Genomic DNA, 24936 nt, shown 5'->3' with positions numbered 1-24936 from the left:
TTATATCTATCTATTCTATGTGTATATACCTATTCTAGCTATTCTATTTTGTTGGGTCATGCTGTGATTTTACTGTACACGGCAGATGAATTGACAGCTTTACAAAGGACATCGGTGTGTGTAAATCGCTTGCTGCAATTATGCAATTTATCATAACCAGTGATATGGTGTAACTGACATCTGTCTTGGTGCATTTGAATTACAATTACATTGTTTCTTCATTCATAATGCACTAAAAGCAGCAGCAAGGCAACACAATATTGTTTATAGAAAAAAATCTGAAATCCATGTCAGTCAGAGACAGTGTTCTGTCTCATCACAAGCGACTGTAATTAATTTTTCAGCTTCTGGTGCAACCCCCTTTGTGAAGGAGGGGACACATTTGTTAAAAAAGCTAAATACATTTCTTCAAAATCCAGATATTTCATTTGTTAATCAAAAAGTGTGCATGCAGCAAACAATATTTTGGATGTGTTTTTACTGTCAAATTTTATACAGTGCCTACAAGTAGTATTCAACCCCCTGCAGATTTAGCAGGTTTACACATTTGGAATTAACTTGGCATTGTGACATTTGGACTGTAGATCAGCCTGGAAGTGTGAAATGCACTGCCGCAAAAAAGAATGTTATTTCTTTGTTTATTTTTTTTTTTTTTAAATTGTGAAAAGTTTTTTCAGAGGGTCATTTATTATTCAACCCCTCAACCCCCCAGAATTCTGTTTGGTTCCCCTAAAGTATTAAGAAGTAGTTCAATGAGCTTCACATGTTTGGATTAATTTAAGATCCTCCCCAAACTTGTGAACAGCACTCATACATGGTCAACATGGGAAAGACAAAGGAGCATTCCAAGGCCATCAGAGACAAGATCGTGGAGGGTCACAAGGCTGGCAAGGGGTACAAAACCCTTTCCAAGGAGTTGGGCCTACCTGTCTCCACTGTTGGGAGCATCATCCGGAAGTGGAAGGCTTATGGAACTACTGTTAGCCTTCCATGGCCTGGACAGCCTTTGAAAGTTTCCTCCCATGCCGAGGCCAGGCTTTTGTCCAAAGAGTCAAGGCTAACCCAAGGACAACAAGGAAGGAGCTCCGGGAAGATCTCATGGCAGTGGGGACATTGGTTTCAGTCAATACCATAAGTAACGTACTCCACCGCAATGGTCTCCGTTCCAGACGAGCCCGTAAGGTACCTTTACTTTCAAAGCGTCATGTCAAGGCTCGTCTACAGTTTGCTCATGATCACTTGGAGGACTCTGAGACTGACTGGTTCAAGGTTCTCTGGTCTGATGAGACCAAGATCGCGATCTTTGGTGCCAACCACACACGTGATGTTTGGAGACTGGATGGCACTGCATACGACCCCAAGAATATCATCCCTACAGTCAAGCATGGTGGTGGCAGCATCATGCTGTGGGGCTGTTTCTCAGCCAAGGGGCCTGGCCATCTGGTCCGCATCCATGGGAAGATGGATAGCACGGCCTACCTGGAGATGTTGGCCAAGAACCTCCGCTCCTCCATCAAGGATCTTAAGATGGGTCGTCATTTCATCTTCCAACAAGACAACGACCCAAAGCACACAGCCAAGAAAACCAAGGCCTGGTTCAAGAGGCAAAAAATCAAGGTGTTGCAGTGGCCTAGTCAGTCTCCTGACCTTAACCCAAATTGAAAACTTGTGGAAGGAGCTCAAGATTAAAGTCCACATGAGACACCCAAAGAACCTAGATAACTTGGAGAAGATCTGCATGGAGGAGTGGGCCAAGATAACTCCAGAGACCTGTGCCGGCCTGATCAGGTCTTATAAAAGACGATTATTAGCTGTAATTGCAAACAAAGGTTATTCCACAAAATATTAAACCTAGGGGTTGAAGAATAATTGACCCACACTTTTATGTTTAAAATTTATAAAAATTTAACTGAGCAACAAAACTTTTTGGTTTGTAAGATTTATGCATCTGTTAATAAATCCTGCTCTTGTTTGAAGTTTGAAGGCTCTAACTTATTTGCATCTTATTAAACCTGCTAAATCTGCAGAGGGTTGAATACTACTTTTAGGCACTGTAGGTGCAGGCTCTTTACATGTGTACCTACTTAGCATTTCTGATTACATCATTTTTGGGAAGGGGGTTGAATTTTGATTGAAAAACTTGAAAGATTAACAAAAAAAAGTAGACATTTAATTGTTCATGTCTATTTTTGCACATCTGTTTTACTAGTCAAATTTGACAACTGTACGCGTCACACCTATGCTGCGACCTGCTGCCACATTTTACTTTTTGTATGTGAACCCCGCCTACCTAGCATTTTTTGTTCTTTCCTTTTTGGTATAGATTGAATAGTTGGGGTTGAAAGGGTTGTCAAAAGTTAATGATAGAAAAAAAAAAAAGTTAATGATAGTGCTGTATAAAATGTTTGGTAAAATAAAAAGTGATAATGGACATGGTAGTGTAAAGGAAAATGAAAACATACCACGAGTAAGGCCATATTCACTCAACTGTGTGCCACAGTCCATGGCTATTGGATCCATTACGGGTTTAATTGGACCATGGGTATGTGAATCCGGCCTTAGAAAATGAGAACCATTAGAAGAAGCATCACTACCACAACTGACCAAACACAAGTCACACTTGGCTTCTTTTATCTCCAGCAAGCGTATTAATAGGGAGAAAGTAGAGGGCGTTATGAAATATATTGCACAGCAGTATGATGTTATCTCTGACAGCAACATCGGCAGTTTGAGTCAGTTTTCTGCACAGAATGCTGTGCCTGATCACAAATGGCTAAATGGAATGATTTTTGTACCATTTTTAATTTTAAAACTATGAAGTTTGGCAGTGCACTGTGTTGTTTGTTATAAACCATTTCTATGTTGAAATCATTTTGACATTACTATGGCTGTGCTTGGGTTAAGAAGCTTGAAAGGGTTGAATACAGTCGAAGGAGACTTCAGAGTCTTTTCAGGGCAATTGGAGGCTTTGCAGTCTTTCAATTTGCTGTAAATGGATTCACTGGAAATCAAGTTGCTATTACTGAGAATCAGAAGGCAATGTGATCTATTTAATAGCTGTAGCCTAATAGAGGGTTTTTCTTGTCCTGTGCCACAATGTACCTAGCTGAATATGGCAATACAGTATATACATTTTCATAACTGTGATAGCATTTATGATGTAGATATCGGTGAACCCAGGCTCATAGACAGGATCCGACTGGGGCACCGGGACACCAGAGACACCTCTGGTGGCCCACCTCATCCCCATTTCTCTTAAGTATCGGCACACATGACCACCGGCCACAGCAGGAAGCAGGCGGCTGACAGTGCGCGCTACTTAAGAGGAATGGATACTCACCACGATCTCTGATGAACACCTGGTGAGTATTCTGGCAGCTGTGCTCTGCTTGTGAGCAGCGCATGATGTCCCTGCCATGCACTGCTTACAAGCATTAAGCAGCTGCTGGCACCGGAGCAGGACGCTGCGACTGCAAGGGAGCGGAGGAAGGTAAGAGTAAAGGTTTGTTTTTTCAATCTTTTCTGATGGGGCCATGGATACCTGGACTGGGTGGAGCCAATCATGCCAGCAAGGGGATGGGGCCAATCAATCATACCAGGATGCCAGGAAGAAATGAATATTCATCGCCCGCCACGCCCATGGGCATGGAATGCAGTGCATATTCATTTCTCTTTACCAGCAGGCACAAGAGTTAGCTGGAGCCACCGGCTCCTGCCTCTGTGACCCGCTGCTCCTCCGATACCGCTCCCCCACCTCCCCATCACAGCCAGAGCCAATATATCTGGACTATAAGACGCACCCCCCATTTTCCTCCACATTTTGGGAGGAAAAAAGTGTGTCTTATAGGCCAAAAAATACGGTGTTTCTTTTTTTCCTGGAGTGTTTCTTTAGTGTGTTATTTATACATTAATTTAAATTGGTTATTTATTATTATTATTATTATTATTATTCACTATTATAGCGCCATTTATTACATGGCACTTTACATGTGAAAAAGAGTCTTCAGGTTCCTTTTGAAGGTTACCATGGTAGGCTAATAAACACTTTGTTTGATATTACCTCATTTTTCAACAGAATTGGTATTATTTCTATATAAATGCAAGGTAGGCCCCAAGAATGATTTTTCTCTGGTGGGCCCAAGGTACTCCAGTCCGATGCTGCTCATAGACTCTCATACGATAAAGGCTACAAAATGTCTACCAGAAGCCAACCTCATTTGGTGTCATTCACTCACCACTAGGATCTCTTTCTTATTGAAAATTTTACATTTTAGACCTTAAAAAAATTACTATGAAGGACATGCTCATATTCTGTTTAGCTTAAAGGCCCCGTCTCACACAGCGACGCTGCAGCGATACAGACAACGATGCTGATCGCTGCAGCGTCGCTGTGTGGTCGCTGTGTGGTCGCTGGGGAGCTGTCACACAGACAGCTCTCTCCAGCGACCAACGATCAGGGGAACGACTTCGGCATCGTTGAAACTGTCTTCAACGATGCCGAAGTCCCCCTGCAGCACCCGGGTAACCAGGGTAAACATCGGGTTACTAAGCGCAGGGCCGCGCTTAGTAACCCGATGTTTACCCTGGTTACCAGCGTAAATGTAAAAAAAAAAAAAACAGTACATACTCACCATCTGTTGCCCGTCAGGTCCCTTGGCGTCTGCTTCCTGCTCTGACTGATCCGGCCGGAAAGTGAGAGCGCAGCAGTGACGTCACCGCTGCGCTCTGCTCTCACTGTACGGCGGCTCAGTCAGAGCAGGAAGCAGACGGCAAGGGACCTGACGGGCAACAGATGGTGCGTATGTACTGTTTGTTTTTTTTTACATTTACGCTGGTAACCAGGGTAAACATCGGGTTACTAAGCACGGCCCTGCGCTTAGTAACCCGATGTTTACCCTGGTTACCAGTGAAGACATCGCTGGATCGGTGTCACACACACAGATTCAGCGATGTCAGCGGGACCTCAACGACCAAAAAAAGGTCCAGGCCATTCTGACACGACCAGCGATCTCGCAGCAGGGGCCTGATCGCTGGTACGTGTCACACATAGCGAGATCGCTACTGAGGTCGCTGTTGCGTCACAAAACTTGTGACTCAGCAGCGATCTCGCTAGCGATCTCGCTATGTGAGACGGGGCCTTAAGGATGAACCCACAAAATCATCTCTTCTGGTATACCTTAAGAATCCCAGTCTGCTACTGAGATCTTTATCTGTAAATGGGAAGAATATTTAACTGGAAACACTATATCCTATTTCATCTACATAGAAATGTAGAAAATGTATCATTCAAGACAAGTAAATTACAAGCTGTTGCTGTGCACATCCAAGAAATATTCTTCCAACCAGACCAGTTAGGGTCTTCTAGACTGATGACCATATGACTAGCCTGATGAATAATGGCTTTCAGTAACTTTAATTAAACAAATTACAATTCACAACATAATGTGTGCAGTCTCTATTTGAAAGTGTAAGTTCTGTATTCTGTTCTTGTGTTTGATTTCACTCTTGGGAGCCTAGAGCTATTCATACTGCCTTGGAGAGAAGCTGTGACCTGTCTATATTCTGACTACAATGGAGAAACTCTCGTAAATTATGGTCCCTTCTCCACACAGGGGACCCATCGATTATGAGGCAGACATGTATTTGAAATTATTTATTGGTACACTGCTGGGATATAGCATATTTTTTAGCTCTCTCCTGCTATGTCTGAGGAAGTGAAATCATTTCCTATTACATTTTGTATAGGGTAAGATCCGCGCCTAACATCAAATGTTACAACACTGGGGTTCGGGGACTATAAATATTTGACAAGTAATAATATTTATCATGGTCGTCTATAGGATTTTCCCATGCTGCCTTTTTTTAATGAGCTTTTTATATCATAAAAAGCTATAATGAAGTATGATTTGATTCAAAGAACACGCAACCCACAAATACTGGTCAGATGCACTAGTGGTGTTCCTAGGTTTTCACCTTTAAGATTACTTAAAGGAGCTCTCATAGGTTTTATAAACCTGACGTCTCCTATTTTCGATTTCTATATTAGATCATTCTCAATTTAAATGAAGAGTGGTCAGCTGTTCAGGACCTCCATCAATTAGCCCTCTTATGGATCTCATTATACTGTATATGCTTTACCTATAATTGAGGGGAATTGAGCCACTGGTTTCAGGTTTTCGTACAAATTATGGTACTGTTGTGATAAGAAAGCATTTAGAAAGGTATTCAAAAAACAGTCATTTATGTCACACCTCAGGGACACCTCTCAATCCACACTAAATCTAGACATTCTAAAAATTTACAGATGTCTAAAATTGAAAAATGTAGCCTTCATTTTAATGTTTTTCCTCCATGAATCAATATAGTATAGATGTGAAAATGAAAATGTGAAAATAAGAATCTTTGTAATATATCTTATTAGAGAAATCGCCTTCTTTTTTTTCCTAAATATGTGGCCAATTTAAGGTGAAGTGGGGCCCAAATGCACACTTATACCTGCACATTTAGAGTGCAAGTCATTTTAAGACCATTAATTGAGTTGTGATCTACTAGATACAAGTGATTTGGGACTTGTTTTCTGTCCTCTTTACACAGGCTGACAAAGAATTATGTGGTTATAATGATATCATTTATGATCACTCTGTCCCAATACAGTTTCATGTTAGGCTAGGTTCACATTGCGTTAACAGCAGCCCGTTCAACACATGCGTTAAATGGGCTGCGTTAACGCAAGTGCTGACATGCTAGCGCAGATAGAGCTTGCAGATGCTCTATCTGCGCAAGCGGTGACTGACCCGGAAACACTGCAGCCCGCGTCCCAGGGCCGGTCACTCAATGACGGCGCATCGCTAGCACACGCCCAAAATAGGCGTTATACCGTGTTATCCAGAAAAAAGAAGAAAAAAAAAAAACGTGTTATGCCGCGGTGTAACGCAGTCCGTCTAACGGACTGCTTGGACGTAATGTGAACCCGGCCTTATTATCGACAGCACATGTCTTGTTTTACATGGGGTGATGTGCAACAGAGAATGATGATTTTTGTTCCAGCATAAACGATCCAATCACCTGATGAATGAGCATTTTGCTTGTTCATTGGGTTATAGCAGACGTGTTTACTCCTCTAAACTCTGGTCTGTGCTGCTGGTATATTAACCCCTTCACCCCCGGAACGTTTCCCGTTTTTTCGTTTTCGTTTTTCGCTCCCCTCCTTCCCAGAACCATAACTTTTTTATTTTTCCGTCAATATGGCCATGTGAGGGCTTATTTTTTGCGGGGCGAGATGTACTTTTGAACGATACCATTTGTTTTACCATGCCGTGTAACAGAAAATGGGAAAAAAATTCCAAGTGTGATGAAATTGCAAAAAAAGTGCAATCCCACACTTGTTTTTTGTTTGGCTTTTTTGCTAGGTTCACCAAATGCTAAAACTAACCTGCCATTATGATTCTCCAGGTCATTACGAGTTCATAGACATCTAATATGTCTAGGTTATTTTTTATCTAAGCGGTGGAAAAAAGTTTGCAAAAAAAAAAAATTGCGCAACTTTCCGATACCCGTAGCGTCTCCATATTTCGTGATCTGGGGTCAGGTGAGGGCTTATTTTTTGCGTGCTGAGCTGATGTTTTTAATGATACCATTTTGGTGTAGATACGTTCTTTTGATCGCCCGTTATTGCATTTTAATGCAATGTCGCGGCGACCAAAAAAACATAATTTTGGCGTTTTGATTTTTTTTCTCGTTACACCATTTAGCGATCAGGTTAATCCTTTGTTTTTATTGATAGATCGGGCAATTCTGAACGCGGCGATACCAAATATGTGTAGGTTTGATTTTTTTTTAATTCTTTTATTTTGATTGGGGCAAAAGGGGGGTGATTTAAACTGTTATATATTTTTTATTTTTTTTATGTTTTTAAACACTTTTTTTTATTTATTTTGGCATGCTTCAATAGCCTCCATAGGAGGCTAGAAACATGCACAACACGATCGCCTCTGCTACATAGAGGTGAAGTACAGATCACCTCTATGTAGTAGAAATTGTCGTGTACTTTGAACGCCGACCACAGGGTGGCGCTCAAAGCATTTGGCCATCAACAACCATAGAGGTCTCAAGGAGATCATGTGACGGGGGTCAGCGGTGCGAGCACTTTCGGCCGCACGGCTGGGAGCGCCAGTTAAATGCCGCTGTCAGCGCTTGACGGCGGCATTTACCTAGTTAATGGGCGCGATCGGATCGCGATTCCGCTCGCGCTCATTGCGCGCACATGTCAGCTGTACAAAACAGCTGACATGTCGCGGCTTTAAGGTGGGCTCACCGCCGGAGCCCACCTTAAAGCAGGGGATCTGCCAGCTGACGTACTATTCCGTCAGCTGGCAGAAAGGGGTTAAAATATGGATGCACACTTCATATTATATATGCACACAGGGCTGCCACCAGGAATTTCAGAGCCGTATACTGGCAAAATTTTCGTTACCCCTTGAGACAGAGCTCAGGCTCCACCCTAGCTCCGCCTCCACCCCTTTCACAGTTCCACCGCCCACTCTTGGAAAAACTTCCCTTCTGCTTCATGTCCTCACCAATCACACATTAACAATTCCTACTGAGCACCATATCACACACATAGCCAGCAGCTTTTGTTATGGCCCAATTATTTATTAAGCTGCAACCGCAACAACGTAGGTTTTTTTGGCCGGGCCTTACTCTACTCTAGCCTGTTAAACATTTCTTAAAATATCCAATACACTTTTTAGGTGTATTTTTATTTATTTTTCATTTTAAAATGAGCAATAATACCACATACAGGGGACAAATACAGTCACACCATTGTAAGCAGGAGGACCGGGACGTGGGTACCTGCTCTGCGCCAGATCCGGTACTGTTGAGGCTGTCTCCTCTGTTGTCCAGGGAAATGCTTAGGGGACTGGACCTACACTTGCATCCGGTTGCAGGGGGTGTGGCTAAGTTAAAAAAGTCACAGCGCGTGCCGAAGCAGGCAGACTTGGCGGGAACAGAGAGCGCAGCAGAGAGAAGCGAGTGCTCCATCCCTCGAGCACTGCAGCAATACAGGCCTGCACCCGAGCATCCCTGCTGCCACCAACAGAGACTGTGCACAGAGATGTGCAGTGTGCCCGCTGACCCGCACAGAGCAAGGTGCTGAATGCTTCAGGTGTTGTGGATTCTGTTTGTGGGCTCCCTCTGGTGGTTACTGCTGGTACTGGGTGACTTTGGTGGGTTGCGGCCTTTGGTTTCCACCTGTCCATCAGTGGCTGGGTGTTTCCTATTTTACCTGGCCTTTCTGTCATTTCCCTTGCCGGCTATCAATGTATTCAGATGTGCTCTGTTTGGTTCCTGCCTACCTGCTCCCAGATCTTTCAGGATAAGCTAAGTGCTGATTTTCAGTTGTTTGGTTTTTTGTCCAGCTTGCTTATTATGTCTCTATGCTAGCTGGTAGCTCTAGTGGACTGAGGTTCTCCCCATGTGCCATGAGTTGGCACATGGGTTCTTGTAATCTCAGGATGGTTTTTTGATTAGGGTTTTTTGCTGACCGCTCAGTCCCCTTTTGTATCATTCTGCTTTCTAGTTTACAGCGGGCCTCAATTTGCTAAAACTATATATATCATCTCTATGTGTGTGCCTTCCTCTCATTTCACCGTCAATACATGTGGGGGGCAACTATATCTTTTGGGGTTCATTCCGCTGGAGGCAAGTTAGGTCTTTATTTTCTCTGCAGTGCTAGTTAGCTCTTAGGCTGGTGCGTGGCGTCTAGAACCAACGTAGGCACACTCCCTGGCTATCTCTAGTTGCGTTTGTCAGGCGTAGGGCAGCGGTCAGCCCAGGTTCCATCACCCTAGAGCTCGTCCGTAATATATTTGTACTTTGCTTGTCCTGTGCTATCCCTAGCCATTGGGATTCATGACAGTATAGCCGGCCCACAAAGTGTTAATTGTTTGGGCTGAAGCAGGAGAAAGAGAAGTGTTTAAGGGAAATTTTTTTTTTTTTTTTTTTTTTTTCTCTTCAGAGTTTTTCTGCCTAGCCCTTAATTGCTGTCTAGCTGCTTCTTACCTCCTCTTAACCCTTGAATGGCTCTGATCTTAGCTGTTTAACATGGATGTCCAGAGTTTGGCTTCCAGCCTGAGTAATCTCGCGGCAAAAGTTCAAAACATACAGGATTTTGTTGTTCACACTCCCATGTCTGAACCTAGAATTCCTATTCCAGAGTTCTTTTCTGGAGATAGATCTACCTTCCTGAATTTCAGGAACAATTGTAAATTGTTTCTTTCTTTAAAATCTCGCTCCTCTGGAGACCCTGCTCAACAGGTCAAGATTGTAATATCTTTCCTGCGAGGCGACCCTCAGAATTGGGCATTTGCATTGGCACCAGGGGATCCTGCATTGCTCAGTGTGGATGCGTTTTTTCTGGCATTGGGATTGCTCTATGAGGAACCTAACCTGGAGATTCAGGCTGAAAAGGCTTTATTAGCCCTCTCTCAGGGGCATGATGAAGCGGAGATATATTGTCAGAAGTTTCGGAAATGGTCGGTGCTTACTCAGTGGAATGAGTGCGCCCTGGCTGCAAACTTCAGAAATGGTCTTTCTGAGGCCATTAAGGATATTATGGTGGGGTTCCCTATGCCTACAGGTCTGAATGAGTCTATGGCTATGGCCATTCAGATTGATCGGCGTTTACGGGAGCGCAAACCCGTGCACCAGTTGGCGGTGTCTTCTGAACAGGCACCTGAGACTATGCAATGTGATAGAATTCAGTCCAGAAGTGAATGGCAAAATTATAGGCGGAAAAATGGATTGTGTTTCTATTGTGGTGATTCAGCTCATGTTATATCAGCATGCTTTAAACGCACAAAAAGGGTTGATAAATCTTTTGCCATTGGTACTCTGCAGCCTAAGTTCATTTTGTCTGTGACTCTGATTTTTTCACTGTCTTCCATTTCCGTCGATGCCTATGTGGATTCGGGCGCTGCCCTGAGTCTTATGGATTGGTCATTTGCTAAACGCTGCGGTTTTAGTCTGGAACCTCTGGAAGTTCCTATTCCTCTGAAGGGAATTGACTCTACACCATTGGCTATGAATAAACCGCAGTATTGGACACAAGTGACCATGCGCATGACTCCCGTTCATCAGGAGGTGATTCGCTTCCTTGTACTTTACAATTTACATGATGTACTAGTGCTTGGTCTGCCATGGTTACAAACTCATAATCCTGTCCTGGACTGGAAAACAATGTCTGTGTTAAGCTGGGGATGTCAGGGGGTTCATGATGATGCACCTCCGATTTCAATCGCTTCATCTACTCCTTGTGAGATCCCTGCGTTTTTGTCTGACTATAGGGATGTTTTTGAGGAGCCTAAGCTCAATTCGCTCCCTCCGCATAGAGATTGTGACTGTGCTATAGAATTGATTCCTGGCAGTAAGTTCCCTAAGGGTCGTTTATTTAATCTGTCACTGCCAGAGCATACTGCTATGCGGAATTATATTAAGGAGTCCTTGGAAAAGGGACATATTCGTCCATCTTCGTCCCCTCTGGGAGCAGGTTTTTTTTTTGTGGCAAAAAAAGATGGTTCCCTGAGGCCTTGTATAGATTATCGCCTTCTGAATAAGATTACAGTCAAGTATCAGTATCCATTGCCATTATTGACTGATTTGTTTGCTCGCATTAAGGGGGCTAGGTGGTTCACTAAGATAGATCTTCGCGGTGCGTATAATCTGGTGCGGATAAAACAGGGTGATGAGTGGAAAACCGCATTTAATACGCCTGAGGGCCATTTTGAGTATTTGGTAATGCCTTTTGGACTCTCCAATGCTCCGTCAGTCTTTCAGTCCTTTATGCACAATATTTTCCGTGAATATCTGGATAAGTTTATGATTGTGTATTTGGATGATATTTTGGTGTTTTCTGATGACTGGGAGTCTCATGTTCTACAGGTCAGGAAGGTGTTTCAGGTTCTGCGGGCCAATTCTCTGTTTGTGAAGGGCTCAAAGTGTCTCTTCGGAGTCCAGAAGATTTCTTTTTTGGGGTACATATTTTCTCCTTCTACTATTGAGATGGATCCCGTCAAGGTTCAGGCGATTTGTGACTGGACACAACCTACATCTGTTAAGAGCCTTCAGAAGTTCTTGGGGTTTGCTAATTTTTATCGTCGGTTCATTGCTAATTTTTCCAGTATTGTTAAACCTTTGACTGATTTGACTAAAAAGGGTGCTGATGTTGCTGATTGGTCTCCTGCGGCCGTGGAGGCCTTTCGGGAACTTAAGCGCCGGTTTTCTTCTGCTCCTGTGTTGTGTCAACCAGATGTTTCACTTCCTTTTCAGGTTGAGGTTGATGCTTCCGAGATTGGAGCGGGGGCGGTTTTGTCACAGAGAAGTTCTAATGGCTCGGTGATGAAGCCATGTGCATTCTTCTCTAGAAAATTCTCGCCCGCCGAGCGCATTTATGATGTGGGTAATCGGGAGCTTTTGGCCATGAAGTGGGCATTTGAGGAGTGGCGTCATTGGCTTGAGGGTGCTAAACATCGTGTGGTGGTCTTGACTGATCACAAGAATCTCATTTACCTTGAGTCTGCCAGGCGTTTGAATCCTAGACAGGCTCGTTGGTCGTTGTTTTTTTCTCGTTTCAATTTCGTGGTTTCATACCTGCCAGGTTCAAAGAATGTGAAGGCAGATGCTCTTTCCAGGAGTTTTGTGCCTGACTCTCCTGGAGACTCTGGGCCTACTGGTATCCTTAGGGATGGGGTAATTTTGTCCGCCGTATCCCCAGACTTGCGACGTGCATTGCAGGAGTTTCAGGTGGATAAACCGGATCGTTGTCCACCAGAAAGACTGTTTGTTCCGGATGATTGGACCAGTAGAGTCATCTCCGAGGTCCATTCTTCTGTGTTGGCTGGTCATCCTGGAATATTTGGTACTAGAGACTTGGTGGCCAGGTCTTTTTGGTGGCCTTCCTTGTCTAGGGATGTGCGTACCTTTGTGCAGTCTTGTGAAGTGTGTGCTCGAGCTAAGCCTTGCTGTTCTCGGGCCAGTGGGTTGTTGTTATCCTTGCCCATCCCGAAGAGGCCTTGGACGCACATTTCCATGGATTTTATTTCTGATCTCCCGGTTTCACAGAAAATGTCCGTTATCTGGGTTGTGTGTGACCGCGTTTCTAAGATGGTTCATTTGGTGCCCTTGCCTAAGTTGCCTTCCTCCTCTGAGTTGGTCCCTTTATTTTTTCAGAACGTGGTTCGTTTGCATGGGATTCCGGAGAATATCGTTTCTGACAGGGGATCCCAGTTTGTGTCTAGATTTTGGCGGACGTTTTGTGCCAAGATGGGCATTGATTTGTCTTTCTCGTCTGCATTCCATCCTCAGACGAATGGCCAGACGGAGCGAACTAATCAGACCTTGGAAACTTATTTGAGGTGTTTTGTTTCTGCTGATCAAGATGACTGGGTTGCTTTTTTGCCACTGGCCGAATTTGCTCTTAATAATCGGGCTAGTTCGGCCACGTTGGTCTCTCCTTTTTTTTGTAATTCGGGGTTTCATCCTCGTTTTTCCTCTGGTCAGGTGGAGCCTTCGGATTGTCCTGGAGTGGACGTGGTGGTGGACAGGCTACATCAGATTTGGAATCAGGTGGTGGACAATTTGAAGTTATCTCAGGAGAAGACTCAGCAGTTTGCTAATCGCCGTCGCCGCGTGGGTCCCCGACTTCTTGTTGGGGATTTGGTGTGGTTGTCTTCTCGTTTTGTCCCTATGAAGGTCTCTTCTCCTAAGTTCAAGCCTCGGTTCATCGGTCCTTATAGGATCTCGGAGATTCTTAACCCTGTATCTTTTCGTTTGGATCTCCCAGCATCGTTTGCTATTCATAATGTGTTCCATCAGTCGTTGTTGCGGAGGTATGAGGTGCCCGTTGTTCCTTCGGTTGAGCCTCCTGCTCCGGTGCTGGTGGAGGGAGAATTGGAGTATGTTGTTGAGAAGATCTTGGATTCTCGTGTTTCCAGATGCATACTCCAGTATTTGGTTAAGTGGAAGGGTTATGGTCAGGAGGATAATTCCTGGGTGGTCGCCTCCGATGTTCATGCGACTGATTTGGTCCGCGCCTTCCATAGAGCTCACCCTGATCGCCCTGGGGGTTCTCGTGAGGGTTCGGTGACCCCTCCTCAAGGGGGGGGTACTGTTGTGGATTCTGTTTGTGGGCTCCCTCTGGTGGTTACTGCTGGTACTGGGTGACTTTGGTGGGTTGCGGCCTTTGGTTTCCACCTGTCCATCAGTGGCTGGGTGTTTCCTATTTTACCTGGCCTTTCTGTCATTTCCCTTGCCGGCTATCAATGTATTCAGATGTGCTCTGTTTGGTTCCTGCCTACCTGCTCCCAGATCTTTCAGGATAAGCTAAGTGCTGATTTTCAGTTGTTTGGTTTTTTGTCCAGCTTGCTTATTATGTCTCTATGCTAGCTGGTAGCTCTAGTGGACTGAGGTTCTCCCCATGTGCCATGAGTTGGCACATGGGTTCTTGTAATCTCAGGATGGTTTTTTGATTAGGGTTTTTTGCTGACCGCTCAGTCCCCTTTTGTATCGTTCTGCTTTCTAGTTTACAGCGGGCCTCAATTTGCTAAAACTATATATATCATCTCTATGTGTGTGCCTTCCTCTCATTTCACCGTCAATACATGTGGGGGGCAACTATATCTTTTGGGGTTCATTCCGCTGGAGGCAAGTGAGGTCTTTATTTTCTCTGCAGTGCTAGTTAGCTCTTAGGCTGGTGCGTGGCGTCTAGAACCAACGTAGGCACGCTCCCTGGCTATCTCTAGTTGCGTTTGTCAGGCGTAGGGCAGCGGTCAGCCCAGGTTCCATCACCCTAGAGCTCGTCCGTAATATATTTGTACTTTGCTTGTCCTGTGCTATCCCTAGCCATTGGGATTCATGACATTCAGGCCCATGAGTACCACGCGTGGGCCGACTGATAGAGAGACCAGTTGTGTGACCGTTATCTGCGCCTTGACCCCCCCAGTGTATATTTGCTGAGCCAGGTTAGGCTCAAACAGTGCTGTGGCCCGTACCCTCTCTACCGCATCAGTATATGGACTAGGGGCTCAGCGGAGGATAACAGAGACTAACCGCCAGAAGACGGATCATTATCTTCAGGACCAACCCCGCATTAGCTGTTGTTGACGCCATCGCTTACCTTGTAACCCCCACAGCCTGAAAACTGACTGACTGGATAAGTTAACCTTACCAGAACTATTACTTCTACTATATTCATTTTTCCTTCAATAAGTATGTCCTTTTACATCTGAACTGCTTATTTCTCCCCATTTAACTGTTTACGCTCTGCATGGAGTATCCCTGTGTTAAGTAAAATTGTTAACCCTTGCTCTGTCTCTTGTGCATCACTGCATCCCGCAACCTACTCACACTTGGTGTAGTCCGCAGGATGCAGTTCACAGTCACAGAGGAGACCAATCAGTTGGGGGTGCTCCAAGGGTCAGCATCTCACTGGGGGCAATGTTGAGTAACCTCTGAAAATGTACTGGGAGCAACACTCTACTATGGGACTAGACTAAATGAAGTCAGGGGTATGTTGAGGATGCACCCCATGACCCCCACAATGGAGGCAGAGATTGCCATGATGGCCCTGGACGGAGAGGCGAGAAACTCTGTCATTTTCCAGTTCCCCCATGATCGAGATACCTTCAACAAAGTGTTACAAATCTTAGAGGAAATGCCCGGAGACCCCACAGACGTCGGAGAATTGTGCATGCGCTTCTTTAGCTGTGTCCAAAGGGAGGGGGAGTCCGTGACACACTACATTTATGCACTGCAGGAGATCCACGCTGCAATCGCTAAACAAGACAGCGTAGGTGTAGGACCCCCTGATATAGTTCTGCGAGATCAGCTAGTGGCAGGCTTTAGAGATGCGCTGCTCAAACAAGAAAGAGCGCTCGCGAGTAAAAATGCATCTGTCCTTTTAAGAAGTTGGGGCCGAAGCGTGCGCACGTGAGCAAGAGCAGGGGGTGACAGTCCCAGCGGGGAAGGTCCGGAGTGGGGAGGTATACGTTTCACTGGCCACCGAACCAAGTTGGGTGAGAGAGCTCCGGAAAGAGATCCAGGATATGCAAGAGGAATGGTCTGATTTGAGGAAGAAATCTTCAGCACCCCTGAGCCCCCCAGAGGCAGAACTGACCCTGAGCCTCGCCGGGAAATGAGAATGCCTTGCAAAGAAGAGCAGCCGACTTGTTACAACTGTGGGGGCACTGGATATTTTGCTCGGGGATGTGCACGGCGGGGAAGACCCCTCCACCACCGTCCATTAAACTAGGAGGCTCCATGGCTGGGGGACGCCACCCAGAGCCAGTCAAGAAGAAGTGCAAGAAGTCCCATAAGTTTAGTTTCCCTGAGTCCTCTTGGTGAGCTGAAATGGATGGTTGGGCCGTACACTGCTTAGTTGATACTGTTTCTCAAGTAACCACTATGCCTGAGACCTACTTCAGATGTAATTTCCCTCAGACAATGCTACCTGAATGGGGCCCCATGATCAAGTTGACAGCTGCTAATCAGTTGCCCATTACGGTCGCAGGGGTGGTCTGGATGCAAATGACTGTGTGTGGCAAAAATGTGGGCCGGAAAGGAGTCACGTTGACCGCTGGGGACACTGGCAATGGTCCCCGCTGCGACTTTAGGGATGAACGTACTGAAAGATCTCGGGAACATCATGGTCAACGAGTCAGTTGATGTGTTTCTGAATTGGTGGAGCCCTCGTACTCCTCATAGGAAAGTGTTCCAGCAGTTGATCCAGGTGGCCCAGGCCCAAGAGACCTTGAGTGAAGGAAAAACATTGAGTAAGGTGATCGTCCCGGCTGCTGGCAACCTTGTCTTACCACCAGGTCAAACTGTGCTCACTCTGCCTATCCGAGCCTGTACCCCTCTCGAAGAAGTAAAAATGCAGATAGAGCCAGCTTTTATGGAGCAGCAATGGGTGGCCCACATGGCTAAGTACCGATATAAGATCGCTTATCGGAGAGGAGCTGAGAACACACACCGACGCTTTATCCAGAGTGACCTTGACCTAACCGAGATGAAGACCTGGAGGCTGAAGAGATCCCTCAATTTCGTAATTCTGCCATTATGGTGGTGGCCATGCAGGGACAGATCGAGGAGGTGCCCAGAGGATGCACCTCGGGATGATCCCATGACGACTGGGTATGATTTCAGCAGGAAGATAGGGAACTCGCTCGGATGAGGCAATGGGTGTTAGGGGTCGAGTTCCCGCCTCTGCACAGGGGGAATCTCAGGCCATCTCCGCTGCGGTCTCCCATTCTCCTCCTGCCGCAGTGGAGCCTGCTCAGCGGAGACGTCGGTCCCAGCGACTCGCTCAGTCTGACTCTGTACAAAGAGTTACTGCTGCTTTTCCTGCTTCTGCCATTGAAGTCAGTGCTGGGCAGCGGCGAGCAGACGCTTCTGGGACTAAGTCCTGCTTTTCTCGTTCTGAGCATGCCCAGAGTAAGATCTCTCAGTGGAGATCGAGGGTCACATGATCAGATACTGCAGCTAAGGCCTTTGGTCCTTCAGGAAGGTCCTGTAGGTGCTCACGCTCTGTGACAGTCTCTCATTGGTCCTTCTAGGAAGGTTCTGTACGTGCTGCAACTATTTAAGGCTCACATGGCCGCACGGCCATGCGCTAGTATTGTTCCATGTTATGTGCTTTGCGCCAGTGTGGTAATGTGAGTTTGTGTTCAGGGACTCGGCTGAAATAAGCCCCTAGAATGCTGGCACCTCCGTCAAGGAGATTTTGTGTGAATGTATTCAGGGACCTGGCTGAAATAAGCCCCTAGAATGCTGGCACCTCCGGCGAGGAGTTTGTGTGCATGCATGACCACTGACTGCTCTCAGTTGAGTAGTTAGCCTGTGCCACTGTGAAGTCAAAGAACGTGCAGTGCTTTGAGTTTCGGCTACTCTGTGAAGTAACAGGGTTAGCTCATACCGCCTTATAGTTCCGCCATTTGCTAGCAGCAGGTTCTCCTGCACGGTGGACCCCGGGCTGCGAACGCATCTATTATAATAAAACATCTATATTTACTCGGTGCATTCCGCTAGCCCTAACAATGGGTTGCTCTAAAACAACTTCCCAACCAAAGAGAGAGGAATGCCCTGTCTCCGGGAACTCTGCAGATCCTTAAGCAATGGGAAAGGCTCACTCTGGAAGATGGTCTATTGTATCAGAAAATGCAGTTGACCTGAGAATTGGGTGTCACCTGGCAAGTGGTGCTCCCTGAAACACTGCTTCACAAGGTGGCCACAGAAGCTGACGAAAGAGGGGCCCACTTTGGCCCAGAGAAGACAATCCAGTGGCTGCAGAAGTTAGTCTATCATCCTCGGCTGAAAGCTGCAGTAGACGAAGCCTGTCAACAGTGCAGTATCTGTGAGCTAGCTAAACCTCTGTAACAGAGGGCCCCTATGCAGACTATCGAGACTTCTACTCCCCTAAAGGTGTTGATGATTGACTACTTGACTATAGGCCCGGCTCACTTTGGATATGAACACTTTCTGATGATGACCGATCACTTCACCAAATTTGCTGTGATGACCCCAACCCAGGACCAGACTGCTGAGTTGGCGGCGCTGGCCATTTGCAGAGACTTCATTCAAGTGTACGGCTGTCCGAAGAGAATTCACTCTGACCAAGGCGCCTGTTTTCAGGGACAAGTGATGGAAGAACTGTATCGCCTGTATCAGATTGAAAAATCCCGGATGACGCCTCATTCACTTCATTTGCAGTCCCCCTTCCTTCCCTTACTTCATCATTTGCAGTTCCCCTCACTTCATCATTTGCAGTCCGCCTTCTCCCCCTCACTTCATCACTTGCAGTCCACGACCTCACTTCATCATTTGTAGTCCCCTGTACACCCTCACTTCATTTGCAGTCCCACGTCCCCCTTCACTTCATCATTTGCAGTCATGCTCCTCCTTACTTCATCATCTGCAATCCCCCTCACATCATCATTTGCAGTCCCCATCTCTTCACTTTGTCATTTGCAGTCCCCCACCTCACGTCATCATTTTCAGTCCCCCTTCTCCCCCTCACTTCATCATTTGCAGTCTCCCTTCTCCCCTCACTTCATCATTTGCAGTCCCTCTCCCCCCTCATTTCATCATTTGCAATCCTCCTCCCCCTCACTTCATCATCTGTAGTCCCCATCACATAATTTGCAGTCCCCCTTCCCCCCTCACTTCATCATTTACTGTCACCCCTCCCCTCACTTCATTTGCAGTTCCCATGCTGACCCCTTCTTCCAGCTCACATCATCATTTGCAGTCCTCCTCCCCCTTACTTCATCAATTGCAGTCCCCCACCCCCTGTCACTTCATCATTTCCAGTCCTCCCCCCTCACTTCATCATTTGCAGTCCCCTGTCCCCCCTCACTTCATCATTTGCAATCCCCCCCTCATTTCATCATTTGAAGTCCCACATCCTCCTCACTTCATCATTTGCAGTACCCTCCCCCCTCATGTCATCATTTTCATTCCACCGCCTCACTTCATCATTTGCAGTCCCCTGCCTCACTTCATTTGCAGTCCCCCTTCCCTTCCTCACTTCATCATTTGCAGTTCCCCTCACTTCATCATTTGCAGTCCCCCCCCACTTCATCATTTGCAGTCCCCCTCCCCCTCACTTCATTTGCAGTCCCCCTCCCACCCTCATTTCATCATTTGCAGTCTGCCCCCTCACGTTATCATTTGCAGTCCCCCGTCCCCATCTCACTTTATCATTTGTAGTCCCCCCACTTCATCATTTGCAGTCCTCCCCACTTCACTTGACAATTTGCAGCCTCCCTCCCCCCTCCCTTCATCATTTGCAGTCTGCCCCCCTCACTTTATCATTTGCAGTCTCCCTCCCCTTATTTTATCATTTGTAGTCTCCCAACTTCATAATTTGCAATCCTCCTCCCCACCTCACTTCACCATTTGCAGTCCCTCTCCCCCCAACCTATTTATTTCATTTTCTAAAGAAAAAAAAATGTTTTTTCATACTTACCTCACTGAGGATCCCCTACAGGTGCAGCTCTGATTCTGGTGTCCTGGCAATGGCCGTGGCACTCGTACATGTCGGCACGCACGAGATGACGTCATTGTGTACGCACCATCACCTGACCAGATGTCCAGAAAAGATGCAAGTAGCTAGAGCTGTGCAGCCGTACAGTTTAGGCAGCTGTGGAACTTCATGAAAGCTCCCAGCGCTGAGGTTGTCCCCATGGCACACAGCACTTTATTACACCCTGGGGCCGCGTGAGGAAAAGCACAAGAGGCGAAGCCCGGACCCAGTTTATACTTCTGTTCACCGGGCCATATACAAAAGTAAAGGCAGTAATGCCCTGATTGTGGTCCTGCATGCACATACACACACTTTTCATGCTACACACAATGTATGTTACAATCACACACTCTCCATGCTATGCACACTGTATATTACACATAGACTATAAGCTACACACACTGTTACACACTCTTAATGGTAAACGCACACACTGTGTATTACACATACTGTATGTTAAGGTACCGTTACACTAAACGACTTACCAACGATCACGACCAGCGATACGACCTGGCCGTGATCGTTGGTAAGTCGTTGTGTGGTCGCTGGGGAGCTGTCACACAGACAGCTCTCTCCAGCGACCAACGATCAGGGGAACGACTTCGGCATCGTTGAAACTGTCTTCAACGATGCCGAAGTCCCCCTGCAGCACCCGGGTAACCAGGGTAAACATCGGGTTACTAAGTGCAGGGCCGCGCTTAGTAACCCGATATTTACCCTGGTTACCATTGTAAAAGTTAAAAAAAAAACAGTACATACTCACATTCTGATGTCTGTCACGTCCCCCGGCATCCACAGGGTTAAGCGCTGCTGCTCAGAGCTTCCTGCACTGAAAGTGTCAGCGCCGGCAGTAAAGCAGAGCACAGCGGTGACGTCACCGCTGTGATCTGCTTTACGGCCGGCGCTGACACAGTCAGTGCAGGAAGCTCTCGGCAGCAGCGCGTAACCCTGTGGACGCCGGGGGACGTGACAGACATCAGAATGTGAGTATGTACTGTTTTTTTTTAAACTTTTACAATGGTAACCAGGGTAAATATCGGGTTACTAAGCGTGGCCCTGCGCTTAGTAACCCGATATTTACCCTGGTTACAAGTGAACACATCGCTGGATCGGCGTCACACACGCCAATCCAGCGATGACAGTGGGTGATCAGCGACAAAATAAAGTTCTGGACTTCTAGCTCCGACCAGCGATATCACAGCGGGATCCAGATCGCTGTTGCATGTCAAACTCAACGAGATCGCTATCCAGGAAACTGCAACGTCACGGATCGTTGTCGTTCTCGCTGCAAAGTCGCTTAGTGTGAAGGTACCTTTACACACACACACACTCCATGCTACACACATACGCTCCTTGCTACACACACTGTTTGTTACATACATAATCTTCATTCTACACAAACACACAATGTATGTTAAGCTTACAGTATTTTACACATGTAAATTGCCTCCTCAGAGAAAAAGAGGACTTGAACTCTATAGCGCCACCTGTTGGAGGTTGGTTGTGACTTATAGAATCGCTACTTCCAACAGATGGCCCTATAGAGTTCAAGTCCTCTTTTTCTCTGAAGAGGCAATTTGCATATTAAATTTCCCAGAGGAACATAGCAAATAAGCCTCCTTACCTTGACAAGCCAGAGCTGGTATGTCACTCTCCACAAGGAGAAACCTTACCTCTTAGACTTCTGTATTTTACTCAGACACTATATATGACACACTCACATGTACTGCATGTCAAACTTACATACATACACACACATTGTGTAATGGGAATGGTGTAACCACTGTGCTGTGGTCTGTGTGTGTGGAGAGCCTGGAGGGGCGTAACTAGGCTTGGCTCCTGATGAACACCAGATGCTACTCCATGACACACCACGGAAGCATGGCAGCTTACCCCCAAGGGATTGGTAGCAGGAACGGCCTTGAGGAAGGGTCAAGATAGGCACTGAAGGAACACAGGGACCATAGATACAGACAAGACTGGCTGGTGTACAGATAGGCACAGGCAGGTGCAGGCTGGTCTGGCTGGTATGCAGAAGCACTGGCAGGTGTGGGCTGGAACAGCTGGTAGACAGATGAGCATTTGCAGCTGCGGTCTGGACCAGCTGATATATACATGAGCAATGGCAGATGTGAACTGGACCAGCTGATATACAGATGAGCGCTGAAAGGTGCAGACTGGACCGGCTGATGTTCAGACGAGTGCTGGCAGGTGCAGACTGGATGGGCTGATATACAGATGAGCACTGGAAGGTGCGGACTGCAGCAGCTGAAACTGAGGTAGACAAGCAAGTACAGGCAGACAGGTACAAGACTAGTAAACTGACTGATGGGTACTGGGGACCTGACAACTAGCAAGTATGCTATGGGCTAACTAACCACGTTGTGCAGGCAGGTCCATGCTGGAGAAGGTGCCTTAAACAGTAGATGTCCCCCAGCTATTGGTTGGGGACACTTTAGGACAGCACGCGTGCACTAAGCATAGTCCTGGGGATCTGTGCACTTTGCGTGCATCCCAGACATCAGCAGACACGGAGGAAGAAGGAAGTGCAGAATGGGGGCCGCGGCAGTGAGTAAACCGGCATCTCTGCTGGGGAAGAGGGGCAGCAGTCAGAGACGCCGGCTCTACACATTGCATTTTGCACACAAATATACACTTGCACAATGTAGAAAATATATCACGTTCTCTCCTCTTTAGTTCTTCCTTACTTTCACAGGGTTACATGACCATGATGTCACCGAAAGTTCTTCTACAATTCTAACCTTGAAAACTGCACTGATAATAAAGTCAGGCAGCCACATACTGACTGGCTCACTTAACCTTCAATAGTTAAGATTTCGCTTTGGGCCCTCATGGGAATAGGAGTCCTGGCAATTGTGCATGTTCCCTCTCGCCATAGCTAAGGCTGGCCCTTCCATCTTCCATTCTAAATGTTCTCAGTTCATGGATAAAATATGTCTTCAGTGAACACAGATTTTCCTATTAATGAGATAACTGTTGGTGCTTTTAATATTCTATGCAGAGGGAAGGGGAAGAGGGAGTTAGAGGCAGACAGATGCACGTTCTACTGTAAGTTCTCATGATATGTTAGTTACATGGTATGGTTTATTTCTAAGGTCATTATCAGTTCTCAAAATGATCTAAGAAGGAAAATTGTATATTTCCAGATAATATTAATAATAAGGGGTGAAATAGAAATATGCAAAATTTTATAAGAAATTAAACACAAAATCATTCTTATTGCGGTATGTAATTTTAGAGGGTTTTTTTTAGTGGATCAGAAAACTTTTGTTTGCGGCACATCCTTTGTACATATGGGAAGATCTGCTGTGATCTGCTATCAAAAAAATTGTTTGCTTATTTGTTCGCTGATCCCTGTTATATTTTATAAAAGCTAATTATCAGGAAAAAGCCTTTTACAAATTCACGTAAAAGAAATACATGGACATGAAATACATGGACATGAAGTAAATTTATCTGATGAAAACTTTTTTTACAGTCTTTTATAGATGCATTCATTCTTAGCCTAACCATTGATAAAATCCTCATCTGGATATAAATGTATAATTAACTTAATAGTGATGCTTCTCAGTATTTAAAATAATAGTTAATATTTAAGAACACAGATTCAATCATACATTTAATTAATGTCTACATAGATTCACAAATCTTGTCAAAGAAGAATGTTGTGAGTAGATTTTAATTACATTTCTAAAATGTAACACTTAGATCTTGATGTGCTAAAATTATAACTGAATTATTACTTTTTGTGGCTACAAATATAAAAAAGGCTACTAAAAAAAATAAGAAAATATCCAAGTCTAACATATTTGTAGGCAATGGTCCTGGAACCAAGAACTAGAAAAATACAGAGCAGTTTTGGCCAAATCATGTAGGCTCAGTATGTCTTGGAAGAGGTTTGTGCGGTTTGGAAGCTTTAAGTTGTCCAATGCTAAGCCCTAAGTGGTATTGTGGGGTTATTTTACTAACCTGACTGATTTCCTCATTTTACCAGAAAACTTTTATTTTATCCTTGTGGATTTTATCAAAGGTCACTTGAAAAGTGTCATTTGATAAGATATAAACCTTTTTAATAATTATTTATCAGAATATTTAAAGGTTTTGTAGGATTAGTTTTTTAATATCTTTAGGCTTGTTATTGGTAAAAATAAGAAAATAAGCATTGTTCATCTTCCACTGGTCCAGTTTTATCTCTTTGCTGCTGTGGTGGTGATGCCGTAACTTAGTTGTTAAAATTTTTTCTAAGAAACTTGCCAATCAACACCCTTCTTTGCACTGACAAGAGGCAAAAAATATGAAACAGCTATGTGTAAATAGGTATCTTTTGCTTTTTGTAGAAGATTCTGGTTTGAATAAATTTCCAAGCCATGTTGCAAGGATTTTTAAAGGGTAAGACATTAAGGTTGAGCTACCTCCAATGGGAGGCACTCAAGAGCCAGCTTTCTTGTTTCTAGAGAAGAGCTAATTTTAATAACCATTGGCTTAAAGAAGCCCTCCCTTTAACTGTTTTCCCCCTAAACCTGTATATGTGAATTAACTGTAGTGTCAATGTGTTAATATATTAACCTACAACCATCTTCTCTGTTATTCAGCGCCTCTCAGCTGCTGAACGACGTCACTGCTGTTGAGACCATCTAGATCTTGCTATGCTCTATGCGTGAGCTGGAAGTCTCTTTTAAAGTGTAATCCTATGGGACCTCATTGTGACCCTTATTCTGATGCTTTATAGGCTTACATTGTAAAATCCACTTCTGGAAGCTTCTAAAGGTCTTAGGCCATCCCATCAAAAACATCCCCATATCATTAAACTTTACAGTTGGCATAATGCAATGAGGCAG

General features: G+C 45.3%; 1 protein-coding gene across 1 annotated transcript in view; it reads left to right on the top strand.

Moving 5' to 3' along the window:
• Window positions 1–24936, top strand: part of SSBP4 (single stranded DNA binding protein 4) — a 483828-nt gene that overhangs the window by 158921 nt on the left and 299971 nt on the right. The window lies entirely within an intron of this gene.

The sequence above is a fragment of the Ranitomeya variabilis genome, chromosome 1, assembly GCF_051348905.1.
Source record: "Ranitomeya variabilis isolate aRanVar5 chromosome 1, aRanVar5.hap1, whole genome shotgun sequence".
NCBI lineage: Eukaryota > Metazoa > Chordata > Amphibia > Anura > Dendrobatidae > Ranitomeya > Ranitomeya variabilis.
The sequence above is the reverse complement of the archived record's forward strand: the minus strand, read 5'-3'. Positions and strand labels throughout refer to the sequence as shown.